We start from the raw sequence: 26,889 nt of genomic DNA, 5'->3' as shown, positions 1-26,889 counted from the left end.
CGTGGTATGCGCCTCCAAAAATACGAATAAAAAATACAAGTCATGTCACAAAATGAAGCACTGTATGTTAATATCTTGTCTGAAAAATGAATACCGGTAATTTGTGATGTATAACATACAGTAAATTACTGCAGTTGGAAAAAAAAAAATTATATCACCAACAGTGCCAATTTCTAATATTCATATCACTATTAACCAGATACGAATCACAGAAAATCTAGAGAAAAACATGACTTGAGATGTATGCGGTAATTCTTCACCAGTCTCATTTACGTATTGCTATGTAATACAGTAAATGAATCATTATGGTGAGTAACAGATGCATCCTCCTTTATGTCTGCCCTACAAGAAAAGTACATTTCCGTAGGACTAACAGTGACAAGTTCATGAATCATACAAATATTCTTACCCTCAGGCAACAATGAAGTCATGATATAACATTTACTAGTTTAAACCTTTTTTATTCATTTTTTAATTTAAAAAAAATGTTAGGTTATAATTTTGCTTAAATGCCTTTTTTGTCAAACACATTAAATACATATGATTAAAAGGATATTCCCATCTCCAAGATCATATCCCATTATGTAGTTGGTGTAATAATAATAGTAGCAAATACCTCCAATTAAAAATGTATAGTTTTTCCGATTCTCTATGCCTCTTTCCTCATGTGGCAGATATTGCAGGACCTAAGGCATCCATGGTTTCGTGCACTAGCAACTAGCTAACTAAGGCTAGTGTTGACGGGCTGCGTTAACGCTATAGCATAACGCGATCGCGTTATGCTATACCGCTAGCGCAGATGCTTCATGTGCGCTAGCGGTGACGGAGCCTGACGCTGCGGCCCACGACCGAGGCTCCGTCACATAATGACGGCACATCGCTAGCGCATGCCGATTATGGCATGCGTTAGCGATGCGCCCGATAAAGGGAGGGAATGGCAGCGTTAACGAACTGCGTTACATCGCGTTATGCCGCGGTGTAATGCAGTCCATCTAACGGACTGCCATAACGTAGTGTGACCTCAGCCTAACTGTTTGGCTCTTCATTATCACATTCAGACTCCTTCATAAATGTGCATACCCACAGTTAGGCTTTAACCCGTGGAGTGATTAAAAAAATTGCTCCAATATTGATCTAAAAAAGTAAGACAAGTGTCATGCGAGTACAATGCTATTTTTGTCACATAGCATCCACATGATATCCGTATGCAATGCGTTTTTTTTTCTCTGCAACTGTTATTCTACAATCATTTACAGGACCACTTGCCGTGTACTATGCTACAGAATGGTAATGTATCAGTAAAAATCGGACGGCATACAGATGGTCCGTGTGTAGTCTGTTTTCTTTTCTCAAACCCATTGACTTGTATTGTAAGTCTCGTCCGATATACGCAGTTAATCGCAGCATGCTGCAATTTTTTTTCTCAGTTTGATTTCAGCTGAGTAAAAGATCGCAGATGAGCACTGACTCATTGAATAACATTAGTGTGAGTGCAATGCGACTTTTTCACTCATTGCACTCATCAAGTAAAAATGCAACTGGGAACGAGGCCTTAAGGGGACTGTCAACATAGAATGACTGTTTTAACTAAGGCTGGTTTGACATTAGCGTTTGGGTGCGCAGCGTTTGATCCGCATAGATCGTTTCGCGGTATGTGGCGATGTCCAGCAAATGCAACATGTTGCATTTTTTGAAGCGTCAAAAGTCCGTCAGTTATGCGCAGGCATGCGTGCATAAAAAAGCATTACTGTCTATGGGAACGCATTGGTACGCAAGGACAAGCGTACACATGCATTCAATACTCATGCGTTGTTCAAAATGTAAATAGAAATCCCATAAGACACGCTCATTTTTGTCTGGTGTCATATAGAACGCATGTGCATAAACAACGCAAACGCATGCAAAACGCATACAAACGCATGCACATGTAGCGTTTTTTCGTCATGCGTAAGATGATGTGTATAAAAAACGCTGCGTAAACATGCATATTACATGCGTTTGCGGATGATATGTTGCGGACGCAAACGCTAATGTTAACCTAGCCTAAAGGGCCTGTCACACTAAGCGATATCTCTAGCAATATCGCTATTACTTGTGACGTTATAGCGATATTGCTAGCGATATCGCTGTGTCCGATACTTACCTACGACCCGCTCCCCCGCTGGTTATCGCTGATCGCGCGAGAACGTCCTGGACCGTTTCTCGTCGTCAGCTTCCTGCGGAGAGACGAGCGACGAGCGTGGAGCCGGGCGGGAGGACGCAGGATCGCCTAGTGTGACAGGTAAGTAGCGACCCCCGTCCCCAGCAATGTCGCTGGTGAGATCTGCCTGTATGGCAGCTCACTAGCGACCACTTAGCGATGCACCAGCGATCCTGACTGCGTCATATCGCTGGTCGGGATCGCTGGTGCATCGCTAAGTGTGACAGTACCTTAAGTCCCGCCGCTAAGTGCTTCAAGGAGGGACAGATCATTTAAATGAATGTTCCCACCTGCTTGTTTACTCTTTATCTTAACAATCCCTCAATCTCAACCCACCATCTGATTGACAGCTCCGGCTTCATATGGCCAAAGAAAGGAGGAGATAGATGGAAACAAAGCAGGTGCGAAGGTGTATATAAATGATTGGCCACACCAAGGGTGCACTGAGCACCTGTGCGTGGTTTGAGCAGTCGTTCTGTTCCGACCGTCCCTTTATTTCAGTGTGTAGAGAAAAATGAATCACTGCCAGACACCAATAGCATATCTCCAATAGGAAGAAACAGATTGGGTATGTTAAAATGACAGTACATCACCATATCCCTATTGCTTACACAGTAGATCTCACAATCAGTCTTGCCTTAAACCTCAGAAGTGCTACCAACCCCCCCACCAAAAGACCAGCAACAGGGGTGGTCACAATAACAAAAATGCTTGGTGTAGGGCAGGAAAGACAGGCAACAAAATGATGGTCAGGTTATAGAGGTGAGCAAACAGATTTCTAGAGGCCATGTCAATAGTCCTTGGCCAACAGAATAGAGCCCTGTGACTCTCCTCCTATCTGCCAGCATCCCTGAAGCATCTTCTGATAAGTTAGGGGTGGTTCACAGTGCGTTAGGGGTCATGCGTTGAGCGTATCCGTTACATAGCAGCACTAGCGCTATGTAACAGATCATTAACGCACCCATTGGCCGCAATTAGAGTAACGCATCCTAATGCATGCCAAAAATCGGCATGCATTAATGATGATGTGTTACTTTATAATGCACCCTCGAACGCGGTGTACCGCGTTTTCGGGTGCGTCGGGTCTAGCGAACAGTGAACGGACGCGTTCGCTGTGCATAGACCTGTATGGCTAGCGCATGGAAACGAACTGCTACCATGCGTTAGCGGTATGGGCAAAAATGATGCAAAAAATGATATCTGCATTAGAGTATCTGTTAAACGGATGCCCCTAACGCAATTTGAACCTAGCCTTAGCCTGCGGCTTAGAAACGTGGTTGGCCAGTCTCTGCTTAGCATACATGACAAATTGCATACAGTATATTCATTTTGCAAAAAAAAAATTTAGTTTTTTTTTTTCAATCAAGATAAAAGTGTTTAAATGTAAAAAAAAAAACACATTGCTGAAACAGGAACATCAGAGTTTGAGATTATGGTTTTAAAAAGGTGCATGTTCTGCAGGAATTTTATACAGAAAGTCAGGTATTGCCTACTATTATTACAACTGACTGCATGCAAATATTTTCCCCTCAAAGGGTTTAAATGTTATATTTCTTTGTTATCGACATTAATTCGATAACCGATATCTAATCTCTCAATCTGCCTGCGTGTAAATACTCAGTCAAAAGGGGGTTAACACAAAAGGGCCTTGTTAGTCCTTTTGCAGCTAAGTAATAACACGTTATTTTCAATCCACCCTTGCTTTACATGCAATTAGACATTCACATGGAGTAATGGCAATGTGGACATTACCTGCACAAAATAACCCTATTTTGATGAGGATGCTGTGGAAACAGAGGCAGTAAAGTTTGAATGTTATCGTGCAGACGGGAAGTGTGAAGCAGCTAAGCATCAGTTAGACGTAAGGGGAAGATCTCAATGCAGCCTGGGGTGGCATTTTTATTGTGCTTCTGCTGAAAATCTGTAGTTAAGGGATCTAATGCCCTTTTCACGGTCTAGAATGCAGTATCACTGCACTGGAGCATGTGTACAAGCCTTTTCTGAAGACAAAGGATGTTAAATGTCTCAGGTTATTAAGAAGTTATTTTTTTTGTACACCCGCTTCACAATGCTTTTGTTTCAGCTGCTAACATTTCCTTCCTGGCAAAGCTCAGCCCTGCTCCCCACACAGCTTGGACACGTGATATGCTCTCAGGCCTAACACAGCAAATGACCTCCCTCTTCATTACTGGGTCTCTTATCAGCTAAACATGAAACACTGATTCCGCAACCCACAAGCCAAAAATTTTAAGAAAACTGTGGGGCACTGATTTCTATTTTCTACTATGTACTGAAATCACACTGCCTGTTCATATTAAATTAGTAACAATGTAATAAGCGTTTATACAGTGTTTATGCTGTATGTTAGACTGCATTGACACGCCTGTGAGAAATGGGACAATTTTTTTTTCTCAAGCGTCATCCTAGTTGCATCAGTTTGTTTGTTTTTTACACCAAAGTTTTTTCTTTCAAAAAACAATAAAAAGACCTACAGGATTTGTTTTTTTTAATTTATTTAATCTCTAAGCAGCGGATCCATCAGATGCAGCAGCAGCAAATCAGTAGCTATCTGATTTGGTTCAGTGCTTCACGGATCCCCAATGACATCTATGACCGAGCCCAATCTGCAAACACGGATCAGAATAAGACCTGCTCTGTCTCATGGATCACATAATCAGATCCGTGATTTTCACAGATGTGGGTATTAGTGATGAGCGAGTATACTCGTAGCAGATTTTGCCAAGCATGCTCGGGTAATCTCCGAGTATTTGGATGTGCTCGGAGATTTAGTTTGTCGCCGCAGCTGCCTGAATAGATGTGAAGACTGCCTGTTTGTTAGGAATTCCCACATGTGTTCAGGCTGTCAAGTAGCCGCAAATCATGCAGATGTTGGTGACAGAAACTAAATCTTTGAGCACTTCCAAATACTCGGAGATCACCCGAGCAAGGTGCATACTCACTCATCTCTAGTGGGTATAAATCCATGAAACATTCAGGGTTCATGTGCGGTCTGAGAGGAAAAAAAAAATTGGACACACGTATGTGTGAATGTAGCCTTGGGCCTCATTTCACTCAGAAGTCTGGTTTTCGTGGACAGGTGCGATCAGTGTTTTTATATTTGTGATTTTTCGCAGTCCATGGAAAAAATTGCAGAGACATCAGATTTTGATACGAGTGTCAGATCAACATTGAAAAGGATAATGCCAGCTCACCGTTGAGTTTATAAGATGTCCAGCATGCACGGAACCACATGCCGACCACTCATGTGTAGCAATTGCAAAAAAAAAGAAACAATGTTCTAGCTTCTGGTAAAATTTTCAGAGTAAGGCTGGAGTCACACACAACATAGAAAAATACGGGCCGTATTTTACGGCCGTAATACGCATAAATGGTCCCTAAATAGTGCTCCGTATGTCATCCGTTGTCAGGGTGTGACCGCGTATTTTTCTCATGTAAGCATCCGTATGTAATTCGTATGTGATCCGTATAGCGCTTTTTTCTCGCAACCTTGCAAAATGGACATTTAGCGGTTTTGAGGCCATAATTTAAATCATCAGCACCAACCATTTATTGCCTCAACATCAGGTGGCAGCCTCCAATCTGCCCCTTTTGGTGCTGTGCTTGTGTTGGTGTCTTGGTGGTTGTTAGCAAACATGTCTGACACACTTCAGTTCACCCCAACTGACCGTGTTCTGTTCAACTGGGTTTTGTCCCACCGCTTTGGCCAGCCATACCCAGTGATTGTGGATCCGAGGAGGAGGAGACGAATGTGGGTGCATCGCATTTGAGACAACGCCTCAATAAAGGCCATTTTCACAGGCTTTATGCAGGTCTGAGGACACATCCTGACAAGTTTTTCCTCTATTGTCGGATCACCGTTTCTACCTTTGATGTTTTGTTGGAGACAGTGCGCCTAGGGATCACCTTCCAGGACACCTGGATGCGCAAATGTATCACTGCGGAGGAGCGCCTTCTTCTTACGTTACGGTATGTATTTCTCAGCTACAGAATGTATGCAGATGATTAGTTTCTCAAATAATTCTCGTACTCAGTAACCCCTTTTTGGCCAAGAAGAATTATGAATTGGTAAGAAATATATGCTCTAAAACTTAGAACACTTTGATGTGTCATTCCACATTACCTAGCCGTGGTACTGTATTTTCCGGCATATAAGACTACTTTTTAAGCCCTGAAAATCTGCTTAAAAGTCGGGGGTCGTCTTATACGACGAGTGCATATGGGGGGAGTGGTCCCGATGAACAAGGGAGGGTGTAAGTGGTGTTATCATCCCCCATTTACCTCATTGGTGGCAGCGGGGCGGCGGCTCCTCTTTGTCCAACATGGGGGCGCTGTGCTGGGGGGGCGGCTGCGGCGGCTCTGTCCAGCGTCGGGGCTCCTCCGGCATTTCCCCAAAGCTCGGAGGCCCAGGCAGCTCCATTGCTGCGATGTGGTGGCCTCCGGGAATATGGCCGCCGGAGCCATTCAGACGAGATCTGAATCTGAGCATACATGGGCTCCGGCGGCCATTTTCAGGGAAATGCCAGAGGAGCCCCGACGCTGGACAGAGAGCCTCCGCAGCCGCCCCCAGCACAGCGCCCCCACGCTGGACAAAGAGGAGCCGCCGCCGACCCCCAGCACAGAGACCCGCAGACAGCACCGCTGCCACCAATGAGGTAAAAGGGGGATGATAACTCCACGTACACCCTCCCTTTGTCATCGGGACCACTCTCCCGCAACCGGCATATAAGATGACACATGGCATATAAGACAACCACCCCCCCACCCCCCCCCCCCCCCCCGACTTTTAAGAAAATTTTCTATTTTAGCTGGAAAAGTTGGGGGGTCGACTTATAAGACGGAAAATACGGTACATGTGTATATGTATTGTTCGCCAAGCTTCTTAATTACACACTGATATGGTGATCTACAAGTAATGTGTGCATCCTTGAGCATGTATTTTAATGTTTAATGTATATATATTCTACATTTGTTTAATTGTAGGTTCCTCTCAACTGGCCTTTCTTATGCAGCACTCCATCTGGAGTTTTTGATTGGGAGATCGACAATGTCCGGCATCGTTCGTGCTACATGTTGTGAAATCTGGTCCAGAGTTCATCATCTGGTCATGCCAGAGCCCAAGATGGGAGACTGGTTGAGGATTGCCAGGGGATTTGAGTTGCACTGCCAATTCCCCAATTGTATTGGAGCCCTGGAGGGGAAGTACATCCGTGTGCGTAAGCCGCCGAACCCAGGGTCACAATTCTATAATTATAAACAATATTTTTCTGTAGTTTTGTTGGCTCTGGTTGACAGTAACTACAGGTTTATAATTATAGACATTGGGGCTTATGGAAGAACTGGAGACTCTAGAGTCTTCAATTCTTCCATTATGGGTCGGCGGCTGCGCAATAACCTTTTGGACCTACCACCACCACGTCAACTACCAGGCTCAAATCAAGAAGCGGTGCCTTATGTCCTAGTGGGGGATGAAGCCTTCCAATTGACCAGGCATGTCGAGGCCATACCCGCGCAGAAACCTTGACCACCGGCGCAGGATTTTTAATTTGCGCCTTTCACGTGCCCGAAGACTGGTGGAGTGTGCCTTTGGCATTCTTTGTGCCAAATGGCGTGTCCTCCAGTCTGCCATTCAGCTGAGTGAAGCCAATGTCAATGAGGACATCAAAGCTTGTGTGGTCCTCCATAACTTCACTAGACTGCATGATTGCTCCTCATCTGATGTCACTGAAGGTGTGGTGAACAATGGGGATAGGCCTAGGCCACATGTGCTCCCTTTACGGCGTCCTCTCTCAGGACTCAAAGTACGTGATGTGTTCACCCAGTATTTTGTTTCACCTCAGGGTGCTACTACCTGGCAAGATCAGGCTGTATCTATGTTGTGATGTTCTTATGTCTGTGAATATGTTATTTTTTGTTGTTCTATGATGCGTGTGGTCGGTTTATATGTGATAAAGTTGACTTACTTATTCGAATGCCTAAAATAATTCAAGAAGAGGGCCAAAGATGCATTTTCTAATTTTTTATAAATGCAAAAAATAGGTTACAATACTGTTTACCATATTTTCTTCATATGGCAGATATTGCCCAGGCCATTTAGCCTTTTCTGTATATAACATTTGCATATTTGGACACCCAAATAGGTAACAAGAAATAATAATTACCAACAAAAACAAAAAATAAAACAATTTTGTATTTTATAACTGCTGGTAGCTTGCCGGAGAAGATGGCGGGAGGCCTTTTCTTTGTTGGGGTGCCCAGCTTGACCATCACCCTGTTGGGGTGGATGATCTTGGCCCTGTGGGAATATGTGGCCATGTTCCTGCAGCTGCGCACCAAAGAGACCAAAAGGATACGGTCGATTCAAATCCTGTGGCTGATTGTAGCCACGTCCATCATACGCCCCAATATGACCATGTCGTCCAGACCCAGCCTCCAACCCCAGGTCTGTACAAGTGGCCATATTGGGCAGGTTGGTTATAGGCTGCCATTTGGCCATGTTGTTGCAAAGGTTGGTTTGGGGGGGAATGGGTGGAAGTGTAAGCACACGTGCAGGCGGACACTCAGATCCTAATTGAGCATGCACAGCTGGTGGTCAGACAAGGCGGAGACGGTTACGGGTTGAGAGCTGCCACCTCTCAAGATACTCAAACAACTCATATGGGTCATTGGGGTGTGTGCATGCATCAATTAGGATCCGAATGGATCCTCGCACACGTAGCCTCACCTCACGGGGTAGGGGACGGAGGTACCGGGCCAGGCTTCGGGAACATGCCTCTTCACCCTCATCTTGGGCAGCCCTGGACAGGTAATTTAGGACACCTGTGTCTACATGCCCCGGTTATCAGAGGCAGCGTTGTCCCTTCTCCGTCTCCCACGGCGGCCTATGGCTGCAGGCTGGGGGGACCCCTCAACACGGCCAGTAGGGCTGCTGCTGTTGCCAGGATCTTCTAAGTTGCTGGCTGCTGGTGGCTCTGCTGGGTCTGGACCAGGTGCAGAACCTGATGCTGGGCCTGATGCTGGTGGAGCTTGGGGGTTGCAAAAGCTCTGTTCACAAGATGGGCCACCCACCTCTTCACATCCCCCGTCCGGGTCTATAATGGGCTCAGTATCCGACCCTGTCTCCCTCTCTGTGAGGTTGGATTGAGTTCTGTTAAAAAATGTACAAAAAAACAAATGTAGCTCTGACCCTAAAAAGCATATGTGTCATGTGGTGTGATGTCTGTACTTACGGTCTGAGATCCCTACTGGGTGCCAAAAATGCCAAGCAGTCAAAATAGATGTATTTCCACTTGGTCGGTGCTGCTGCCCCACTCCTGGCCCTCTGCTGTCTTTCCCGCCGGAACTGATCGCGGACGCTGCGCCAGCGTCTCATCACATCCTCAACTGCAATGTGAAGTGAAAAGTGACTGTAACCTTTGTGAATTGTGCCAAGCAATATTCCTAACATTTCACATAGTCACGTGGCCTAGTAGGGGGTGGTTTTTAGCTACATTTTTCTTTAGCAAACAGGGATACCTACATACACAGTATAGGATTGCAGGGGCTACATTTCAAAAAGCTCACTTCTGGCCTTTAAGCTGACTGGTAAAAATGGCAATTACTTACAAATTTGTTGTTGCTCCTCACGTGGCTGTTGGGCACAGTCTGGGAACATGTGCACACAGATGCGGTCCCGGTCAGAATAATGGGCATCCCGTTGGTCCCAAAGTTCAAGCCTTTCCTGGACCAACACAAATAGAAGCTCAACATTAATCTGGCTAGACGTGATGCTGCAGGACTCCATGGAGGCGTATTTCCTGGATGTCTGGAGCGTTTTTTGAGCTAATTTGCGTGTCTAAGGGTGGTTTCACATTAGCGTTTCCAGCAGCAGCGTCGGCCTGCGCACGGCCGCCTCTAAGCCACGCCCCCTGCCGCGCCTCCTCCGGTAGCTCCACCTAGGGGCACATGACACTGCATGCGACCTGCGTCCCCTATCTTTAGCACTGGGGACGCAGGCCGAGCGCAGGTATGCATTTGGTGGCGCATGCGTCCATTTGACGGTGCGCCGAGCGCACCAAATTGCAACAGGTTGCGTTTGGCGCTGGTGAAAGAAAGTATATAGTCAGCCACCAATTGTGCAAGTTCTCCCACTTAAAAAGAGGAGAGAGGACTGTAATTGACATCATAGGTAGACCACAACTATGAGAGTAAAAATGAGAAAACAAATCCAGAAAATCACCTTGTCTGATTTGGCAAGATTTTGCAAATTATGGTGGAAAATAAGTATTTGGTCGTTAACAGAACTTCAACTCAATATTTTGTTATATAGCCTTAGTTGGCAATGACAGAGGTCAAACGTTTTCTGTAAATCTTCACAAGGTTGGCACACTGTTGGTATGTTGGCCCATTCCTCCATGCAGATTTCCTCTACAGCAGTGATGTTTTGGGTCCGTCGCTGGGCAATACAGCTTTCAAATCCCCCCAAAGGTTTTCTATGGGGTTGAGATCTGGAGACTGGCTAGGCCACTCCAGGACCTTCATATGCTTCTTATGAACCAACTCCTTCATTGCTCTGGCAGTGTGCTTGGGATCATTATCATGCTGAAAAACCCATCCACGTATCATCTTCAATGCCCTTGCTGATGGAAGGAGGTTTGCATTCAAAATCTCACGATACATGGCCCCATTAAATCTTTCATGTACAAGGATCAGTCGTCCTGGTCCCATTGCAGAGAAACAGCCCCAAAGCATAATGTTGACACCCCCATGCTTCACAGTAGGCATGGTGTTCTTTGGATGCAACTCAGCATTCTGTCTGCTCCAAACACGATGAGTTTTGTTTCTACTGAACAGTTCTACTTTGGTTTCATCAGACCATATGACATTCAACAAATACTTTCTGGATAACCCAAATGCTCTCTAGCAAACTTCAGACGGTGCCGGACATGTACTGGCTTAAGCAGGGGGACACGTCCGGCACTGCAGGATCTGAGTCCCTGGTGGCGAAGTTTGTTACTGATGGTAGCCTTTGTTAGAGTGGTCCCAGCTCTATGCAGGTCATTCACTAGGTCCCCCCGTGTGGTTCTGAGATTTTTTCCTCACCATTCTTGTTATCATTTTGACCCCACAGGGTGACATCTTGCATGGAGCCGCAGATCGAGGGAGATTATCAGTGGTCTTGTATGTCTTCCATTTTTTTATTATTGCTCCCACAGTTGATTTCATCACACCAAGCTGCTTGCCTATTGCAGATTCAGTCTTCCCAGCCTGGTGCAGGGCTACAATTTTGTTTCTGTTGTCCTACGACAGATCTTTAGTCTTCACCATAATGGAGTTTTGGAGTATGACTGTTTGAGATTGTGGACAGGTATCTTTTATACTGATAACAAGTTCAAACAGGTGCCATAACTACAGGTAATGAGTGGAGGACAGAGAAGCCCCTTAAAGAAGAAGGTACAGGTCTGCGAGAGACAGAAATCTTGCATGTTTTTAGGTGACCAAATACTTCTTTTTCACCATAATTTGCAAAACAAATCTTGCCAAATCAGACAATGTGATTTTCTGCATTTGTTTCCTCATTTTGACTCTCATAGTTGTGGTCTACCTATGATGTCAATTACAGACCTCTGTCATCTTTTTAAGTGGGAGAACTAACACAATTGGTGGCTGACTAAATACTTTTTCCCCCAATGTATCACAGGCGGCAGGTGAAGAATACCACGATCATCTGCTCCTGCTGTCATTGTTGTTAGCGGCAGTAGGGTGTTGGATGACGGGAGTAATAGTCCCAAAAGCCCCCACCTCCTGTCATTGTTCTGACTTTAATATAACTCTCATCATTCTCTTCTGCTTGCGCCAATCGCTGGCAGAGAAGGGAAGAATGATGAGAGCCGTCTTCAGCACCCGCCACTGGGGAACAACGCTTACTGTAGCGCTTCTTCCCCGATGCCGATGCGTGTCACACGGATAACTTCAATGTGTGTTCTCCGTATGCTCGTGTGCGGGACGTTTTGCAGCCCGTGCTGACGGTAAAAAACGAACATGTCGACATGTGTGTCACTCGGACACAGTCTGTGAAAAAAACAGATGTGCACAGGCCCATTAATTTTAATGGGTCTACGTGAGTTAGTGTCCCTGGTACATGTGAAAACTGTCACCACACGTACAGGAGACACTGACGTCTCAAAGAGGCTTTAGTGTGTGATAGCAGCCAATCATAAAAACCCAATGTAAATCTGGTATAGCTGTAATTGCACCAACCAAAAGAATAAAGTCGCTTAATAACTTATACCGCACAAAGAACGGCGTAAAAAAATGAACATGAATTCTTCACCTGCTTTTGATTTTTTCATTCTACCTCCCAAAGATCGCAGTAAGGCTCGGCGCACATTTATCCTGCGCTCTGCACTTACACAGGAGTTTCCATGTAAATCTCTGAAATAGGCAATTCAGACAGAACCCCCGGCGGAAAATTCCCTATAATGAGGCAGATGGAGGCACTGTGGACGCCATAGGACCTGTGATCCAGCGGTGTCCGACTTTTTAGTTATACATAAAAGCGCAGTCTGCCAGTTTTGTGAACCTCTGAAAAGACGGACACTGCTGAATAGAAGCCTGAGAGTCCAGGGTAACTCTGCTGCCTCATTATAGTGAATAGATCCCTTGGGGGTTTCATCTGAATCACTCAGATTTTAGATGGAATCTCCAAAAATAAGTGCTGAGCGTATAGCTCTGGATAAATGTGATCCCTAACGTTAAGTAAAATATTCCCAATAAAAGCTTCAACTCAATCCACAAAAAAAACAAGTCCTCACTCAGGTCCGTCATCTGTTAACAAAAATATATGGGTCTTCCACGTTACTGCTAGTATAAAGGCTCTGGAAAAGCGTTGTGGCTCCTCACCCCACCTAAAAGGAATTCTGCGCTCCCAAATTCAAATGCCCCCCTCCCTTCTGAGTCCCAGTGTGTCAAAACCATATATAGCATCCACATGTTTGGCATTTCTATAGTGATGAGAGCCTGCATAATTTACCGGTGCATGTCTCCAGGACCACAGGCTGGTGACTGCAACGTACTGGTCACTACAGCGTCAGTTTGCAATTTTCACTCAGCAACATCCACTGCTACTTGTTTCTGAAAAACAGTTATGGAGTCAAAATTGTCACTACATCAGTAGATAAATTCCCAAGGAGTTATAATTTCCAAACTGGCGTGACTTGAGGGGGGGGGGGGGGGGTTCTGCTTTTCTGGCATTTAGGGGCTCTTTATATGGAGTCCAGAAACTATTCTATAATAATTTGTTCCCCAATAGTCAAATAGTGCTCCATCCCTCCCGAGTCTCGCTGTGTGGCTAAGGCCTGTTTCACACCAGTTTTTTTATGTCAGTTGAAATCCGCCAAGGAGGAGTAATAAAATGGATCTGTTTACGTTTGACAACAAACGGTTGCACCGGATCTGTTTCAGCCAGGAATGAGTGGAGAGCGAGAGAGATATGAGGTATTGGTATTGCCAAGTTCAGCAGAAATTGTGTGACACATTTTGGCACCATTTTTACCCATTTCCCAGTGTGAAAATGTAAAATCTGGCTAAAAAATTTTTTTGGTGGTAAAAATGTAATTATTTTTTTCACTGCCCAATGGTATAAAATTTTGTGACCCACTTGTGGTGTCAATATGATCACTGCACCCCTAGATAAACCCATTGAGAGGTGTAGTTTGTAAAATGGGGTCATTTACGGGAGGGGGGGGGGCTGTTGTTCTGGCACCTCAGGGGCTCTGCCAATGTGACATGGCCCCCTCAAACCAGTGCAGAAAAATCTGCACTATTATATGGCGCTCCTTACCTTTTGAGCTTTGCACAGTGCCTCAAAAGTAGTTTTCGACCACTTATGGGGTATTGACGTACTCAGGAGAAATTGCATAACAAATTGTTTTCTCCTATTACCCCTTTTGAAAATTGCCAACTTGGGGTAAAAGCGACATTTTAGTGGAAAAAATAGTAATATTTCATTTACTCAGCCCAATTTTATACAAGCTTGTGAATCGCCTGAGGGTTAAACATACTCACTAAATGAATTCCTTGAAGGAATCAATCCTTATTGAAAAAATGGCTAAGTATGGAATGGACAAGGCAACTGTTAGGTGGATTCATAACTGGCTTAGTGATCGGACTCAAAGAGTGGTCATAAATGGCTGCACATCCAGTTGGAAGAATGTCTCAAGTGGGGTACCCCAGGGCTCTGTGTTATGAATGGGTCACCGAGGAGGATAGCAGGACCAGGCTAAGCGACAGAAAACCAGAGAGGTTGGTAACTAAGCGGATTACAGACCCCTGATCCTATCCACACAACTAGCAGTAGCCGTGGAGCGTACCTACGATGCCCTAGACGCCTCGGCACAGCCGGAGAGCTAATTCAGCCTAAAGCAAGAAAGATGAAATCTAAACTGCCCCGGAGCAGACCCCAAAGGAATAGATATCCCCCAAACATATACTGTTGGTGAGACAAGATGAAAACACAAACGCAGGCAGAAAAATAGACTGAGCAAATGATGGGGCCCAAACTGACTAGACAGGACAGGAAAGGAAAGACACTGTCTGTAATCACGCAAAAAACCCTGAAAAATCCAACACCTCTGATGCACCAAAAAACACTGAAGTCACACGACTTCGCCCCCACTATATCAGCACTCTGGTATATACTGAAAGCAAAGCAAAGCAAAAAGAGACCAATATAACAGGGGACAGAACAAACTGACACAAGCAGTAACATATGGGCGGTGATCCTGCACAGCCCCAGCAGGAGCAAGCTGACACGCACAAAGCAGAGATAGACAAAACCAGATCAAATGCAAAAAGATTAGCAAATGAACCACTTAGCTGAACCATGCAGGAACAGAGCAGTAGACATCAGACCTCAGAAGGCACAGGAAGAAAATCACCAGCAGGGATTGAAGGAAGTCAGCTGTCCTAAATACACCATTCAGAAACCCCAGATCTCCAATCGTCATCATCATCAGGTGGCAAGCCTCTGTCAATCTGACCGGCTCCACTACCTCCAGTAACCACCAGAGGGAGCCCAGAAAGAGAACTCGCAACATCTCTGTCAATCTGACCAGCTCCACTACCTTCAGTAACCACCAGAGGGAGCCCAGAAAGAGAATTCATAACAGCTCTGTCCTGGGCCCTGTATTGTTCAACATTTTTATCAACAATTTAGATGAAGGAATTGAGGGTAAACTGATTAAATTTGCTGATGACACAAAGCTAGGAGGGATAGCTAATACTAGAGAAGAGAGAGAGAGGATTCAAAAAGATATAAATAAACTGGAGTAGTGGGCAGCAATGAACAGAATGGTTTTTAAACAGGGAAAAAGTACTATAAATAAATAAAAAAAATAAATAAAAATGAAAAAAGCATATACAGAATGGGAGGAATAGGGCTAAGCAACAGCACATGTGAAAAAGAATTGGGTATACTAATAGACCACAGACTGAATATGAGTCAACAGTGTGATGCAGCAGCAAAAAAGGCAAATGCAATTCTAGGATGTATTAACAGAAGCATACAGTCTAGATCACGTGAAGTCATTATTGCCCTCTACTCCTCTTTGATCAGACCTCATCTGGAATACTGTGTTCAGCTTTGGGCGCCACATTTTAAAAAAGACATCAACAAACTGGAGCAAGTTCAGAAAAGAGCGACCAGAATGGTGACCGGTCTGCAAACCCTGTCTTATGAGGAAAGGTTGCAGGATTTGGGAATGTTTAGCTTGCAGAAGAGGAGACAGAGGAGACTTAATAGCTGTCTACAAAAATCTCAAGGGCAGTCACATTGTAGAAGGATTATCTTTATTCTCATTTGCACAAGGAAAGACAAGAAGCAATGGGATGAAACTGAATGGGAGGAGACACAGATTAGATATTAGAAAAAACTTTTTGACAGTTAGAGTGATCAATGAGTGGAACAGGCTGCCTCGAGAGGTGGTAAGTTCTCCTTCAATAGAAGTCTTCACACAGAGGCTGGACAGACATCTGTCTGGGATGATTTAGTGAATCCTGCTTTGAGCAGGGGGTTGTACCAGATGGCCCAGGAGGTCCCTTCCAACTCTATGATTCTATGGGTGTAGTTTACAAAATGGGATCACCTGTGGGGGTTTCTGCTGTTTTGGCATGTCAGGGGCACTTCAAACGTGACATGGTATCTGCAACGCATTGCAGCCAAAATAGTGCTCATTCTCTTTCCAGTCTTACCATGCACCCAAGAAGTCCTTTTTCAAGAAAAATGGGGTACCTGCGTACTTTGGAAAAATTGCACAACAAATTTTGGCATCCCTGTTCTCCTGTTCCCATTGTAAATACTGTAAAGCCCCTGAGGGTTCAAAGTGCTCACCATACATTTAGATAAAGTCCTTGAGGGGTCTAGTCTCCAAAATGGGGTCATTTGTGGGAGGGGTTCTACTGTTTAGGCACCTCGAGGGCTCTCCAAACGTGACATGGCGTCGGTTATTGACTCAAACCAATTTTGTATTCCAAAAGTCAAATGGCGCTCCTTCCCTTCCATGCCCTGCAATGTGCTCAAACAATAATTTTCCTCAACATATGTAGTATCGGTGTATTGAGGAGAAAACACACATTAAATTTTATGGTGCATTTGTAAGATACAAGCAGGAACGCGGGATGCAGTGACAGACGGGAGGCAGAGCAAGGGTTGACAGATGTCAGAGACACCGCACTACACTTGCTCATAGAGCCAGTGCGCGTGTCCTGAGTACAGAAGCAGTGCTAAACGAGGTACAGGAGGGATAAACAGACGGGAGGTCAGACAAAGCCAAAGGTCATACACAGGATCACAGTACAGTACCAGGGATGAGACAGAGTGGATAATCAGGGCCAAGCAGAGATCAAAACCAAACAGACATAGGAGGTACCAGGCAGAATCCAAAGCGATATCCAGGAAACAGACCGAGTCATACACAGAGAATCAAGTAACCAGAACACAGCACAAACACACTCAGGGGTCACCACACTATGCCAAGGGCGAAAGTATAACTGACAGGGATGGGAGCGTCCTGAGGCTATAAGAAGCCTCCCCCAGAACCAGGGAGAGGCCACAATCATAGCCCCAGGTGTGCAGGTAAGCCTGCACCAGGATCACAACCTTTAACCCCAGAAATGCCAGTCATCAGTACTGGTTCCATACATTAACCCCACGTGTGCGAGTCAAACCCGCACTGAGATCATGACAATACCCCCCTCTCAACGGGGGGCCTCTGGACCCCCAGGCTTGCCTGGGGTACTTAGCATGGAAAGCCCGCACCAGGCGATCAGCATGCATGAACCGGGCCGGTACCCAGGACCTGTCCTCCGGTCCATACCCCCTTCCAATGAACCAGGTACTGTACCGACCGCCGTACCAACCTGGAATCTACGATATGACCACCCTCGTACTCCACCTGCCCCTCGACCAAAACAGGAGGAGCAGCAGGCTCGGAGTCTCCCCGGACTGCTTGAAAAGGTTTCAGTAGAGATTTGTGGAAGACGTTAGGGATCTTGAAAGAGGGTGGAAGGCACAGCCTATACGCCACTGGATAGATTTTTTCCACAATCTTGTACGGGCCAATGAATTTGGGTCCCAACTTGGCTGACGGAATCTTTAACTTAATGTTTCGCGTGGAGATCCAAACTTTCTCTCCCACCCGAAACATGGGACCAGGTGTTCGTTTCCTGTCCGCGAAAAACTTATACCTGCCTTGAGACCTAGATATACGCCGCTGGACTTCTGCCCATGTTTCTTTTAACCGCTGAACAGAGTCCTCAGCCCCGGGACACCCCGAATCCAGACGAGAAAACTCACCGAAAAGAGGACTGAACCCATAATTGATCAAAAAAGGAGTCATACCCGTGGATTGACTCACCCGACTATTGAAGGCAAATTCAGCCAACGGCAGTGCATCGCACCAGTCATTCTGTCTAGCAGAGGTTAGACACCTGAGATCTGTTCCAGGGACTGGTTAGTGCACTCCGTCTGCCCATTGCTCTCAGGGTGGTATGCAGACGAAAAGGACAGAGACATACCTAATTTTTTGCATAAAGCACGCCAAAACTTAGCCACAAACTGCACACCACGATCAGACACCACATTCAGGGGTACCCCATGAAACCGGATCACATGCTGCACAAACAACCTGGACAACGTCTCAGCTGATGGTAGTGCGGACAGGGGTACGAAATGAGCCTGCTTAGAAAACCTGTCCACCACTACCCATACCACTGTATTACCCTTAGATGGAGGGAGATTGGTAATAAAATCCATGGATAAGTGAGTCCATGGCCTTTCGGGCACTGCCAAGGGTATCGGCTCCCCTGCCGGCCGGCTATGAGAGCTTTTAGAACGAGCGCAGACCCCACAACAAGCAATGAATTTTTTTATGTCCGAACCAAGGGTAGGCCACCAAAAGATCCTAGCCACCGCCAGACGTGTGGCCGAAATACCAGGGTGAGCACTCAGCTTGGATTCATGGAACTCCTGCAAGAGTTTCAGGCGAAGTTGCTCTGGGACAAACAACTTCCCCTCCGGCTTGGCCGCCGGGGTCAGCAACTGGGCTCCCTGAATCTCCCGTTCCAATTCAGATGAGACCTCTGCTATCACAACCCCAGGGTGAAGAATGGAGGACGGTGGCTCAGGGGGCGACACCGGCTGAAAACTGCGTGATAAGGCGTCAGCTTTGACATTCTTAGACCTGGACGAAACGTAATCGTAAACTGAAAACGGGAAAAAAAAGTGACCAACGGGCCTGTCTGGGCGTTAGTCTTTTAGCAGACTCAATGTACGACAAATTTTTGTGATCCGTGATCACCGTAACCGGGTGACTGGCCCCCTCCAAAAAGTGCCTCCATTCTTCAAACGCCAATTTGACCGCAAGAAGCTCTCTATTGCCTACGTCATAATTTCTTTCCGCAGCAGAGAACTTCTTGGAAAAGAAAGCACATGGCCTGAGGTTGGTTATAGTGGCAGGCCCTTGGGACAACACCGCCCCCACCCCCACCTTAGAGGCGTCCACTTCCACGACGAATGGTTTGGACGGATCTGGCTGCACTAACACAGGAGCAGACATAAAACATTTTTTCAGCGTAGCAAAGGCCTCTTTTGCGAGCGAGGACCAATTTCTCACATCCGCACCTTAGCATGTAAGATCCGTGAGAGGTTTGACCACTTGCGAAAACCCCCGGATAAATTTGCGGTAATAATTGGCGAACCCCAAGAAGCGCTGAAGACCCTTAAGATCTCGGGGTTGCACCCAATCCGCAATGGCCTGCACCTTCTTGGGGTCCATGCGAAAACCCTCACCGGATACAATTAACCCCAAAAAGGACAACTCTTGTACACAGAATACACATTTCTCCAATTTGGCATACAAATGATTTTCTCTAAGCCTTTGGAGCACAGTTCGTACATGTTCCAAATGAGAATACTTGTCGGGGGAATATATCAAAATATCATCTAAGTAGATAACGACAAAACGACCAATGAGATCTGAGAATACCACATTGATGAAATTCTGAAATATGGCAGGGGCGTTGGTAAGACCAAACGGCATGACTAAATTTTCAAATAGTTCCTCGGTCGTGAGGAACGCGGTTTTCCATTCACCCCCCTCCCGGACCCTTATCAAATTATATGCCCCCCGAAGGTCCAGTTTAGAAAACCACTTTGCCCCTGATAGTTGGTTACATAAATCGGGAATCAACGGAAGGGGGTACGTATTCCGTACAGTAATTTGATTAAGCTCCCGGAAGTCGAGACAGGGACGTAACCCGCCATCTTTTTTCTTTACAAAAAAGAAACCTGCCGCCACAAGTGAGACTGAAGGACGTATGTGTCCTTTGCGCAGACTTTCAGTAATGTACTCCTTCATAGCCAAGCGCTCAGGACCGGACAAATTAAACAGACGGGCTTTGGGTAATTTAGCCCCCGGGACCAGCTCAATAGCGCAGTCAAAGGCTCTATGTGGCGGTAACGTCTCGGCCTCGCTTTCGGAGAATACATCTTCGAAGTCCTTCAGGCATTCCGGAATACCTTCCAGCTCGACAGATGATACAGACACAGATTTAACAGGTTCAACCAGCAGTGCGGATTTATCACATAACTCAAAATCATTAAACCCCCATTGAACAATCTCCCCCGTTTTCCAGTTAATAACTGGGTTATGGCGTTGTAACCAGGGCATGCCCAACACCAACCCTGCAGGTAGTTTGTCCAGCACAAAACAACTTATGTTTTCCACATGAGTAGCGCCCACTCTGAGCGAAAACACATCAGACATAAAGCGAATTCCCTCCTTAATGAGGGGAGATGAGTCAATGGCCATCACCTTGATCGGAACCTTGAGCCTAACCGTCCCTATCTTGCAGTGTGTGACCAATTGGGAGTCAATAAGATTAATAGATGATCCGCAGCCCACGAAGGCTGTAGAGGAAAAAGAACTACCATCCACAAACCGTTCCACAGGCAATACTACTTTAGAAAACGAGGAAACTGGTACCTGAGGGTGTGAGCAGCCTCCCCGTGGACTACCCAGACCTAGTCGTTTCCCGCCGACCGGGTTTGAAGACGGGCAATTCGGGCACTCCCTTTTCCAATGTCCCGTTTTACCGCAGTAAAAGCATAACAGCTTGTCCTTCCGGCGTTTCCTCTCCGTATCCTTCAGGGAGAGGGCGCCTACATCCATGGGCTCAGGGGCAGTCTCTTTTCCACTGGGGAATAATGGAGTATCCACCTGCATCACCCCTCTGGCCCGCAGCCTGCGGTCCATCCGGACGGCCTGGGTCATGGCGTGCTCGAGAGAGTTAGGTGGGGGATGTAACGCCAAAGCATCCTGCAGCTGCTCGGACAAGCCTCTGCGAAAGAGTCCTCGGAGTGCGGCGTCGCTCCAGGAGACCTCTGCCGCCCAGCGGTGGAACTCAGAACAAAACCACTCAGCTGAGTGTTTCCCCTGACAGACACTCATCAACATGTCCTCTGCCAATCGCACTCGGTCAGGTTCATCATAAATGTGCCCGAGGGCTTCAAAGAATGCGTTCACTGACATACGTTCAGGAGCAGAGGAAGACAGAGAGAAAGCCCATGCTTGTGGAGCCCCCCGAAGTAGGGAAATAATGACCCCCACCCTCTGGAACTCATCCCCGGAGGAGCGGGGCCTTAGAGAGAAAAAAAAAGCTTGCATCCTTCTCTGAAAGACCTGAACTCCTTTTTATCCCCTGAGAAAAGGTCTGGCAATTTGACCGGAGATTCGGGGGAAGCTAATGACACATCCCTACCCCCAGAACTAGAAGCCCCTGCATCGACAGCCCCCTGCACAGTAACCACCAACTGTTGCTGGGTCTGGGCCATCATGCGTTGTTCCACATTGAGCTTATGGAACATTTGGGTCAGGTGCTTGACGTGATCAGCCAAGGCTTGTATGGGATCCATGAGGATAACACACACTTTTTTTTTTTTCCTTTCAGAGAAAAAAAAACAAAAAACTGAAATGGTCAGTTATAATGTCAAAGACACCGCACTACACTTGCTCATAGAGCCAGTGCGTGTGTCCTGAGTACAGAAGCAGTGCTAAACGAGGTACAGGAGGGATAAACAGACGGGAGGTCAGACAAAGCCAAAGGTCATACACAGGATCACAGTACAGTACCAGGGATGAGACAGAGCGGATAATCAGGGCCAAGCAGAGATCAAAACCAAACAGACATAGGAGGTACCAGGCAGAATCCAAAGCGATATCCAGGAAACAGACCGAGTCATACAGAGAATCAAGTAACCAGAACACAGCACAAACACACTCAGGGGTCACCACACTATGCCAAGGGCGAAAGTATAACTGACAGGGATGGGAGCGTCCTGAGGCTATAAGAAGCCTCCCCCAGAACCAGGGAGAGGCCACAATCATAGCCCCAGGTGTGCAGGTAAGCCTGCACCGGGATCACAACCTTTAACCCCAGAAATGCCAGTCATCAGTACTGGTTCCATACATTAACCCCACGTGTGCGAGTCAAACCCGCACTGAGATCATGACAACAGATTTATGTACAGGGGGTAAAGGGTTAAACAGGGGATTAAACAGAATAAAATGCAAAAGATATGGTGAAGTCGAGAACTAAGTTTCAGATAACGGCAGTTCGTTAGCACGTGTGTCAGGAAGTCCTTAAACTGTAGCTCTTGCTGCTAACTCAATAGCACCGGCAACGGCTGGCGTGGTGTATCTTCCTAGAAGGTCCTGTGTGCAACAAAACCCCGTCTTTTGGTGACAGCGGTTGGTCTCCGGCACCTTCCGCTGCCCCTAGTCCATATTCTACTGTGGCCGGAGGAGCGTGGGTCACGGTACTGTCTGAGCCCAACATGGCTCCACAAATATTCTTCACTGGCACACGCGCTGCTCAAGAGGGACCCCATATGAGACTGACACTTGCGCCCTGACGTTGACAGCGAGTAGTTGCCCTGACGCTTGTGACCTGACTCACAAGTGTCAGGGCAACTACTTGCTGTCAACGTCAGGTCGCAATGGAATAAACAGGTAGAAATGATAGGAAGGTCACTAACATCCATGTGTCTGCTCAGCAAGAGTATCTAGTGTTCCCTTTATTTTTTCGAGCAGTATATACTGACCATTCACGTTCAGATCATATACCCTGTAGCACGGTATCCTCTTACTGATATACACTGTTCAAAAAAATAAAGGGAACACTTAAACAACAGAATATAACTCCAAGTAAATCAAACTTCTGTGAAATCAAACTGTCCACTTAGGAAGCGACACTGATTGACAATCAATTTCACATGCTGTTGTGGCAAATGGAATAGACAACAGATGGACATTATTGGCAATTACCAAGACACTCAATAAAAGGAGTGGTTCTGCAGGTAAGGACTACAGACCGCATCTCGGTACAAATGCTTTCTCGCTGATGTTTTGGTCACTTTTGGTCGTGCTACACTCGTGGTAACATGAGTCGGACTCTACAACCCACACAAGAGGCTCAGGTAGTGCAGCTCATCCAGGATGGCACATCAATGTGAGCTGTGGGAAGAAGGTTTGCTGTGTCTGTCAGCGTAGTGTCCAAAGGCTGGAGGCACTACCAGGAGACAAGCCAGTACGCCAGGAGATGTGGAGGGGGCCGTAGGAGTGCAACAACCCAGCAGCAGGACCACTACCTCAGCCTTTGTGCAAGGAGAAACAGGAGGAGCACTTCCAGAGCCCTGCAAAATGACCTCCAGCAGGCCACAAATGTCAATGTGTCTGAACAAACGGTTAGAAACCGACTTCATGAGGATGGTCTGAGTGCCCGATGTCCACAGATGGGGGTTGTGCTCACAGCACAACACCGTGTAGGACGCTTGGCATTTGCCACAGAACACCAGGATTGGCGAATTCGCCAATGGCGCCCTGTGCTCTTCACAGATAAAAGCAAGTTTAGACTGAGCACATGTGACAGACAAGACAGAGTCTGGAGACGCCGTGGAGAGCAATCTGCTGCCTGCAACATCCTTCAGCATGACCGGTTTGGCAGTGGGTCAGTAATGGTGTGGGATGGCTTTTCTTTGGAGGGCCACACAACCCTCCATGTGCTCGCCAAAGGTAGCCTGACTGCCATTAGGTACCAAGATGAGATCCTCAGACCCCTTGTGAGACCATAAGCTTGTGTGGTTGGCCCTGGGTTCATCCTAATGCAGGACAATGCCAGACTTCATGTGGCTGGAGTGTGTCAGCAGTTCATGCAAGATGAAGGCATTGAAACTATGGACTGGCTCGCCCGTTCCCCAGACCTGAATCCGATTGAGCACATCTGGGACGTCATGTCTCGCTCCATCCACCAACATCACGTTGCACCACAGACTGTCCAGGAGTTGGCGGATGCTTTAGTCCAGGTCTGGGAGGAGATCCTTCAGGAGACCTTCCGCCGCCTCATCAGGAGCATGCCAAGGCGTTGTAGGGAGGTCATACAGGCACGTGGAGGCCACACACAATACTGAGCATCATTTTGACTTGTTTTAAGGACATTACATTCCAGATGGGGTCCACACACACTCAACATTGCACTTTAATTTTGTGTGGGACTCCAAATCCAGGCCTCCATTGGTTAATAAACTTGATTTCCATTGATGATTTTTGTGTGATTTTGTTGTCAGCACATTCAACTTTGTACAGAACAAAGTATTCAATGAGAATATTTCATTTAGGCTAGTTTCACATTAGCGTTTTTTTGTGCAGCGCATCGGGCGCATAAAAAACGCAAAGAAAAACGCAAAACAAACGCGTTTTTTTAACGTCATGCGCACGCTGATGCGTCAAAAAAACGCAGCGTTGCTTGCGTTTTACATGCGTTTTTGCATGCGTTTGCGTTTTTTATGCACATGCGTTTTTAGGTGTGACATTTTTTCCATTGTCTAGAGAACATCCTAGACTTGTTTAACTCAAAAACGCATGCGCAAAAAAACGCAAGCGTGCGCAAGACCATGCGCATGCATGCGTTCCCATAGACTTCAGTGTGTTGTTTTTGCGCATTCCGTTTTTTTGCCGAGACAGGGCGCACCAAAAAATGCAACATGTTGCGCCTGGCGCGAAAGACAAGAAACCGCATGCGCACGAAAACGCAAGTGTGCGCAAGACCATGCGCACGTCATGTTAAACATAGGTGCACGGGTGCGCACGATGCGCTGCGCACAAAAGTGCTAATGTGAAACCAGCCTTATTCAGATCTAGGATGAGTGTTCCCTTTATTTTTTGAGCAGTGTATTTTGCTTTTTATAACTTGGTGACAGAATAAGCACAGAATCTGTCGAAGTACCAGCTGCTGTAACACATTGTATACCTGAGAGTGCCATTGTGTTCTATTATAATTTTCTCCCTAAAAAAATGGTTTTGTAAATTTTATGGAAAAATGAGAAAAGGCTGATCAACTTTTAACTCTTATAACTTCGTAACAAAAAAACATGTTTCAAAAATTGTGCTGATGTAAAGTAGACATTTGGGAAATGTTATTTATTAACTGTTTTGTGTGACATAACTCTCTGTTTTAAGGGCATAAAGATTAAAAATTTTAAAATTGTGAAATTTTCAAAAGTTTCGACAAATTTCCAATATTTTCAGACGTAAATGCAAGTCATAATGAACAAATTTTACCACTATCATGAAGTACAACATGTCACGAAAAAAACAATCTCAGAATCAGTAGGATATGTTGAAGCATTGCACAGTTATAACCTCAAAGTGACAGTGGTCAGAATTGTAAAAATTGGCCCGGTCACAAAGGCAAAAACAGGCTGTCGCGCAAAAGGGTTAAGAAGCCCTCCTACTTTGCACTCATTAACTGTATTAATTGCACCTGTTTGAACTCATTACCTGTATAAAACACACCTGTCCATACACTCAAGCACACTCCAGCCTCTCCCACCATGGCCAAGACCAATGATCTGGGAGAAAATTGTACACCTGCACAAGGCTTGGTTGGCATTCAGAATAATAGGCAAGCAGCTTAGTGAAAAGACAACTGATGGCACAGTTATTAGAAAATGGAAGAAACACAAGATGACTGTCAATCTTCCTTGGTCTGGGGCTCCATGCAAGATCTCGCCTCGTGGGGTAAGGATAATTCTGAGAAATGTTAGGAATCAGCCCAGAACTACATGGGAGAACCTGATCAATGACTTGAAGAGAGCTGGGACCACAGTTTCAAACATCACCTTTAGAAACACACTATGCAGTCATGGATTAAAAACCTGCCGGTCATATAAGGTCCCCCTGCTCACGCCAGCACAAGTACAGGATTGTTTGAAGTTCACCAATGACCATGTGGATGATCCAGAGGAGGCATGGGAGAAGGTCATATGGTCAGATGAGATATGAACATTTTGACATCAATTCCTCTCACTGTGTTTGGAGGAAGAAGGATGAGTACAACTCCAAAAACATCGTCCCAACCGTGAAGCATGGTGGGGGAAACATCATACTTTGGGGTGTTTTTTCTCCAAAGGGGACAGGACGACAGCACCGTTTTACAGGGAGGATGGATGAGGTCATGTATCTCAATATTTTGGCCAATAATATCCATCCCTCAGCAAGAGCAATGAAGTTGAGTCATGACTGGGTCTTCCAGCATGACAATTACCCGAAACACACAGCCAGGGCAATTAAGGCGTGGCTCCGTAAGAAGCATTTCAAGGTCCTGGAGTGGCCCAGCATATCTCCAGACCTGAACCCAATAGAAAATCTTTGGAAGGAGCTGAAACTCAATGTTGCCTAGCGACAGCCCTGAAACCTGAAAGATCTGGAGAAGATCTATGTGGAGGAGTGGGCCAAAATTCCTGCTGCATTGTGTGCAAACTTGGTCAAGAACTACAGGAAACATCTGACCTCTGTAATTGCAAACAAAGGTTTCTGTACCAAATATTAAGTTCTGTTTTTCTAGTGTATCAAATACTTATTTCATGCAATAAAATGCAAATTTATTATGTAAAAACCACAATCTGATTTTTTGATTTTTTTTTTTTAAACATTCTGTCTCTCACAGTTGAAGCGTATATACCATAAAAATTACAGACCTCTCCATTCTTTGTAGGTGGGAAAACTTGCAAAATCATCAGTGTATCAAATACTTATTTTCCTCACTGTAGACACCATTTGTGTGCTGTATGTGTTTTC

The 26,889-nt window shown here is 45.9% G+C and overlaps 1 protein-coding gene across 5 annotated transcripts in view; it reads right to left on the bottom strand.

The window, feature by feature from the left end:
• LOC141101628 (uncharacterized) overlaps positions 1 to 26,889 on the bottom strand; it is a 271,446-nt gene that overhangs the window by 151,238 nt on the left and 93,319 nt on the right. The window contains exon 1 of one of the 5 annotated variants that reach the window (XM_073590819.1): positions 3,953 to 4,049. The exons of the other annotated variants lie outside the window; for them this stretch is intronic. The gene's annotated coding sequence lies outside the window, so the exon portion shown is untranslated. Of the gene's footprint in view, positions 1 to 3,952; positions 4,050 to 26,889 lie in introns of those variants that run through there. 5 annotated transcript variants of the gene reach the window in all.

This window comes from Dendrobates tinctorius, unplaced genomic scaffold (assembly GCF_039654945.1).
Source record: "Dendrobates tinctorius isolate UK_male_01 unplaced genomic scaffold, ASM3965494v1 ptg000120l, whole genome shotgun sequence".
Lineage (NCBI taxonomy): Eukaryota > Metazoa > Chordata > Amphibia > Anura > Dendrobatidae > Dendrobates > Dendrobates tinctorius.
Note: the sequence above shows the minus strand (reverse complement) of the source record. Positions and strands in the feature narration are given on the sequence as shown.